Raw genomic sequence first — 7,189 nt, 5'->3', positions numbered from 1 at the left:
ATGATTCTGATTTATAGAACATAGGGATTTTCAGAGAGCGCCTAAGGGTATGTTTAATTATGCGGAAGATTTGTTGCAGAAATTTATGCGACTAAAAAATCGATTCCATTCATCTGCACGTATTTATTTATTTATGCAAAATGTTCATGGATTTCTGCAAGCCTATTCAGATGAATGGAACAGTCACAGAAATTTCTGCTACAAATTTGCACCATGTAAATTCACCCTTAAAAAGGGATTTTCCAACCCTTAAAGGCTATGTACTCATTTCGAAAGGGATTTTTAATTTTTTTTACTAAAAAGGTGTTACTGTTTTTTTATTAAAAAAAAGAATAAACTTTTTGGAGTTACAGCTGCTCTGTATTCTCTATACAGAGCAGCTGTATCATTCACTAAGACCTGAATCCGTCAGTCCCACGGACCTGTCTCTCACACGCAGGAGCCACTTGTCATCGATCACATCTAAGTTATGAACTTAGATGTGATGGATAACCGGTGGATCTCGCGTGTCAGAAACGCAGGACCCGCTTTCACTAAACCTGTCAGTCCCGCAGACCTGACGGGTACAGGATTCAGCGCTAGATACAGCTGCTCTATATACATGATACAGAGCAGCTGTATCTCAAAAAGTAAATAGAAATTTTAATAAAAACTAATTATAACGTTGCACCAATCACTCTGACTGACCTTTTTATTTAAAAACAAAAACAACCCATTTCAAAGATATAGATAGCCTTTAACGATCGTCCCCCAACGTCGTACCCACAGGCTTCAATTTACACGACGAATGACAAAAGAGTATCCTTTTGGCCTTTGTCGGGCGATATACGTCGTAGATACCTTTTTTTTTGCATGACGGGTACAACTGTATGCGTATAGAAACCTAAGACGGAGACTCTGAAAAATGCCGTTTACACCGGAACCATGACGGTTATGACAGATCCCAAATATGTATAATGGGTCCTCAGGTTTACAGGAAAGAAATACACTTCTCTGGCCATCAGGGAGGATGAAACAGACCCTGACACCAGTGTGAACAGAAATCCATTAATACTAATGCGTCTGAGATCACACATCTCTATGACATACTGTATCTGAACATCACTTAAATCACTTTGTGACTCGGTGCAATTTTGTCACCACAACAGTTCGTAACTTTTAGGCCTGATGCACATGGCAGAGCGGGGTGCATGAAGCCTGTATAGCGGTACTCAGATTCCCTACAACTCCCTACTACAGAGAGGTAGGCACTGCATGTGCCACTGCGATGAGCAATATGGAAAACCTCCGTATAATAGAATCTGATAAAGCATGCCATTAATTTTTTTCAGTGGGAATTCGTAAGCCTTCTTATGAAATAGGAGACATATGATGGAACAGTATGGCCCCACAGAATGCTATCGGTGACACATTACACACTGTAATACTCAGAGGTTGTATGGAGCCTAATAAACCTGTGTGCATGAGATCTTATTCTAAAGATTTATTCTAAAGAGTCATAGGCCTTGTTCCCACAGTGCAGGTCTGCGGCAGATTTTACATGGAAGAACAAGAATTGGATTCAGGAGAGACCTATAAGTTGTGACAGGGTTCCGTTGTTTCGGACGGAATCAATAGCGCAGTCGACTGCGCTATTGAATCCGTCAAAACGACGGAACCCTGTCACAACGGTGACAGCCGGAAACCATTAGCTAGTTTTCCGTCACCATTGAGTTCAATGGTGAGGGAAACGGAAGCTGAGGTTTCAGTTTGCCTTTCCGCTTGGGGGTTAACCCGATGGAAACCTCCGACGGAACCCCTCAGCCGAAACGAACGTTGATGTGAAACACCCTTATTTCGTATTTTTCTATTATTTTAATCCTTTTTTTATACTTTTTATTTTTAATATTTTTCTTTTATTTAAAATAAAGTGAGGATCAATAACCCCATTTCTCTATTGTTTAGCCTAAGCTATACTATATTTTCTGACACTGCACACCAGAGTAGAGGGTGCACACACACTAATTACGTCCGTAATTGACGGACGTATTTCGGCCGCAAGTACCGGACCGAACACAGTGCAGGGAGCCGGGCTCCTAGCATCATACTTATGTACGATGCTAGGAGTCCCTGCCTCGCTGCAGGACAACTGTCCCGTACTGAAAACATGATTACAGTACGGGACAGTTGTCCTGCAGCGAGGCAGGGACTCCTAGCGTTGTACATAACTATGATTCTAGGAGCCCGGCTCCCTGCACTGTGTTCGGTCCGGGACTTGCGGCCGAAATACGTCCGTCAATTACGGACGTAATTAGTGTGTGTGCACATACCCTACCACGTGCAATCAGACGGCACTCTCGATATGTCTACTTACTACCAGCCCATTAGGATGAATGGAACTGATTTTCAGTTGCAGAAATTCCTGCATAAAAAAAACTGCCACGTGTGACTGCACCCTTATGCTGCTATTGCCAATATGCAAACATTACCTTGAACATTTAACCTAGAAATGACCGATAAAAGTAAACAGGAGATAAACGTGCGCACTCAGTCTGCAGGATTTTCTGCATGTTCCCAAAACCATACCTCCCAACTTTTGAATTCGGAAAAGAGGGACATTTTAAGCCACGCCCTAACCACGCCTATTATCCGGCATAAACACACAAAATCACGGCCAGATCCTTCTGCAAATAACACGCGCACATTGTCACTGCGGATCTCTAGACTGTCTGGATATCACAGATATTATGGATCCGGTTATGTCGTCTTTATGTTACTTTTCCTATCTTGGGTATAACATTTGCTCATCACGGCACCAGCTGCAGGACAAACCAAAAGGATGAGAACAATGAAAGTCAAGAGGGAGACCCTGTGGTGGATGACTTTTCAATTGACAGGTAGCAGAGTTACATGATGGGGATTTTTTTTTTCCCAGTTGTGTAACTCTGCTACCGGTCAATGGAAAAATCATCCACCAGAGCCCCCCTGTAGATCGCTCCACACACAGCCGCCCTGTAGATCGGTCCACACACAGCCCCCCTGTAGATCGTGCCACACACAGCCCCCTGTAGATAGCTCCACACACAGCCCCCCTGTAGATAGCTCCACACACCGCCCCCCTGTAGATAGCTCCACACACAGCCCCCCCTGTAGATAGCTCCACACACAGCCCCCCTGTAGATAGCTCCACACACATCCCCCCTGTAGATAGCTCCAGATACAGTCCCCCTGTAGATAGCTCCACACACAGCCCCCCTGTAGATTGCTCCACACACAGCCCCCTGTAGATAGCTCCACACACAGCCCCCCTGTAGCTAGCTCCAGATACAGCCCCCCTGTACATAGTGCCACACACAGACCCCTGTAGATAGCTCCAGATAGTCCCCCTGTAGATAACTCCACACACAGCCCCCCCTGTAGATAGCTCCACACACAGCCCCCTGTAGATAGCTCCACACAGCCCCCCTGTAGATAGCTCCACACACAGCCCCCCTGTAGATAGCTCCAGATACAGCCCCCCTGTAGATAGCTCCACACACAGCCCCCTGTAGATAGCTCCACACACAGCCCCCCTGTAGATAGCTCCACACACAGCCCCCCTGTAGATAGCTCCAGATACAGCCCCCCTGTATATAGCGCCAGATACAGCCCCCCTGTAGATAGCTCTACACATAGCCCCCTGTAGATAGCTCCAGACACAGCCCCCCTATACATAGCGCCAGACACAGCCCCCTGTACAGAACGCCAGATACAGCCCCCTGTAGATAGCGCAACACACAGCCCCCCTGTAGGTAGCGCAACACACAGCCCCCCTGTAGGTAGCGCAACACACAGCCCCTTATACTTTGTGCGGAGATCGGTAGAGGAAGCCGGCCCTACTGTTGCCACTCTCCGCTCTGCTTTCACTCACCGTCAGAAGAAGGCAGGAGTCTTGCAGCGGCGTTCTCATTGGTGTCGATGCCAGGACGGGAGTGGACCCGTCCAGTCACCTGACCGATCAGCTGTTTTGATGCAGCGCCCAGCGGGACATTTTGAAGACCGGCTGGGACAGCGGTGAGAAACCGGGACTGTCCCGCCGGAATCGGGACGGTTGGGAAGTATGCCAAAACAGTCTAATAGAATTGCTTCTGAGAACAGAGAGGGGTTAATTTTCTGCGGAGGGTGATGGGCTTATTATTCCTGGTCTCCTTCTGCAGCCAATTGCCTTACAGCTAGACACAATATTGTGAGGAGGAGGGGGAGACTGATCTCCTGGGACACAGAAGATTTCTTCACAGATTTCTCCATTTTAATTGCAATATGTGACAAAATAGGATCAATGGAAGGGGGGGGGGGGGTCTATGGGGCTCCCGTAATTATGGGTGACTACGTGTGTGCACCCGTAATTACGGGAGCGTTGCTAGGCGACGTCAGTAAATAGTCACTGTCCAGGGTGCTGAAAGAGTTAAACGATCGTCAGTAACTGTTTCAGCACCCTGGACAGTGGCTACCGATCACAATATAGATGAAGCTGTAAAAAAAGAAAAAAAAAAAAAAGACGTTCATACTTACCCAGAACTCCCTGCTTTTTCCTCCAGTCCGGTCTCCTGGGATGACGTTCCAGCCCATGTGACCGCTGCAGCCAATCACAGGCCAATCACTGACTGCAGCGGTCACATGGACTGCCGCGTCATCCAGGGAGGTCGGACTGGATATCAAGAGAGGGACGCGTCACCAAGACCGGGTAAGTATGAATTTCTTTTACTTTTATTACGGAAAGGGCTTTCCCGTCTCTCTATCCTGCACTGATAGAGGCGAAGGACTGCCGATTAGTGCAGTGCAATTCTGCAGCCAAAAACGTGCCCGTAAATACTGGTGCAATACGGGTCGAATACGTGTGACCAAGGACCCGTATTTACACCAGTATTTACAGGTGGACAAAAATACGGTCGTGTGCATGAGAGTGATTGCTGGGATATTTGTGTGTGTGTGTATGTATGTTATGCCATGATCTGGTCTGGCTTTATTTTCTGAATCTGCTCCTTTGAATTAGAACAGAAAGGTACGTGTTCTAACATGGAGAAACGAATAGTTATTGCTTCTGACAGGGTCTTTAGTGAAGTATAGAAAACTAGTATAGGGAAACTACCGGCAATCCTGCCACTACATACAGTATATAAAAGACATGTTACATACAGTGGATATAAAACGTCTACACACCCCTGTTAAAATGCCAGGTTTTCGTTATGTCAAAAAATCAGTACAAAATTAATAATTTCAGAACATTTTTCACCCTAAGGCTGGATTCACACGGGCGTGCCGTTTTTGCGCAGGCAAAAAACGTGGCGTTTTGCCTGCGCAAAGGGCACTTAACAGCTCCGTGTGTCAGCAGCGTATGATGCGTGGCTGCGTGCTTTTCGCATTATAACACTCCATTTGGATGTTTGTAAACAGAAAAGCACGTGGTGCTTTTCTCTTTTCATTCATCCTTTTGACTGCTGTTGCGCGAATCACACGCGTCCCACGGAAGTGCTTGCGTGATTTTCACACACCCATTGACTTCAATGCGAGACGCGCGAAAAACGCCCAAAGAACGGACATGTCGTGACTTTTTTTCAGCGAACTCACGCTGAGTAAAAATCACGCACATGTCTGCACGGCCCCATAGACTAATATAGGTCCGTGCGACGTGCGTGAAAATCACGCGCGTTGCACGGACGTATTTCCCGTTCGTCTGAATAAGGCCTTAATGTGACCTGTAGTCTGTAAAATTCTATTGAAAAACAAACTGAAATCATTTAGAGGGCAAAAATAAAATTAGCAAAACTACAATAATGTAATTGCAGAAATGTGAACACCCTCTTATAATTGGGGATGTGGTTGTGTTCAGAATTAGCCAATCACATTCAGTGTATGTTCACACGTCAAACGGACGTAAAATATGGAGCGGTTTTCAAGGGAATATGGCCTCTGATTTTCAGCCGTTTTTTATGCATCAAGCGTTTTTTTTACAGCCGTTGTTGGAGCTGTTTTTCTATTGAGACAATGAAAAACGGCTCCAAAAACTGCTCAATTAGTGACATTCACATCTTTTTGCGGGGAGGTTTTTTTACGCGCCGTTTTTACAAACAGCTGTTTTTCCCATTGAAATCAATGGGCAGATGTTTGTAGGCATTCAGATTCCATCTTTTCAGCCGTTTTTTGGGGGGGGGGCATTTCCGGCCCAAAAAATTGCTGAAAATAAGCAGTGTGTACAAACCCTTAAACTCATGTTAAATAGTAGTCACTACACAGCTGCTATTATTTAACCCCTTCCCGACATTTGTCGTAAGTATACGTCATGGAAAGCCAGTGCTTCCCGCAAAATGTCGTATACTTACGACAAATGTTTGGCACCGGCTCAGAGTCGGTGCCATAATCGCCGGATCTCAGCTGTATCTGACAGCTGACATCCGGCTGTAATGGCGGGGACCGAAATTAGCTTAGATCCCCGCCATTAACCCCTTAAGTGCAGCGCTCAAACGCGATCGCTGCACTTAAGGTGTTTGCAGCTCATCGGAACCCCAGCAATGAAATTGCCGTAGTTCCGGTGGCTGCAATGGCAACCGGAGGCCTAATACTGGCCTCCCGGTCTGCCTAGCACAGAAGCCGGTCAAGATCCGCCCGGCGGCGGAGCCTGATCTGCTTCCGTAGCTGCCGGCAAGATGGAGCCGGGTCAGGAGCTGATTCGGCGTCATCAGCGATGGAAGTCTGCTGTATGTTACAGCTGACATCCACCTGTAATGGCAGGAAACTTAGCTAGCTCTGATCCCTGCCATTAACCCCTTCGATGCAGCAATTGAAAGCGATTGCTGCATCGCAGCGGTTACTAGCAGATCGCCAGCCCTGACAGGCAATCAGGACTGGCGACTCCTACTATGGCAACAGGAGACACAATGGTCTCCTGCTCTGCCATTACGGAAGCTGATTTAGGCCCCGCCGGGAGGCGAAGCCTAATCGGCTTGCTGTCAGTGAATGACTGACAGATCTAATACATTGCACTACATAGGTAGTGCAATGTATTAGAAAAAAATAAATCTGACAGTGGGACCTTCAAGTCCCCTAGTGGGACTTGAGAAAAAGTGTAAAAAAAAGCATAAAAAAAGTGAAAAAAATAAAAGTTTCAAAACAATAAGTTTGAAGTAATAAAATAAAACACAATCCCCCTTTTACTCTTATCAAGTCCTTTATT

The sequence above is a fragment of the Rhinoderma darwinii genome, chromosome 4 (assembly GCF_050947455.1).
Source record: "Rhinoderma darwinii isolate aRhiDar2 chromosome 4, aRhiDar2.hap1, whole genome shotgun sequence".
NCBI classification, from domain to species: domain Eukaryota; kingdom Metazoa; phylum Chordata; class Amphibia; order Anura; family Rhinodermatidae; genus Rhinoderma; species Rhinoderma darwinii.
The sequence above is the reverse complement of the archived record's forward strand: the minus strand, read 5'-3'. Positions refer to the sequence as shown.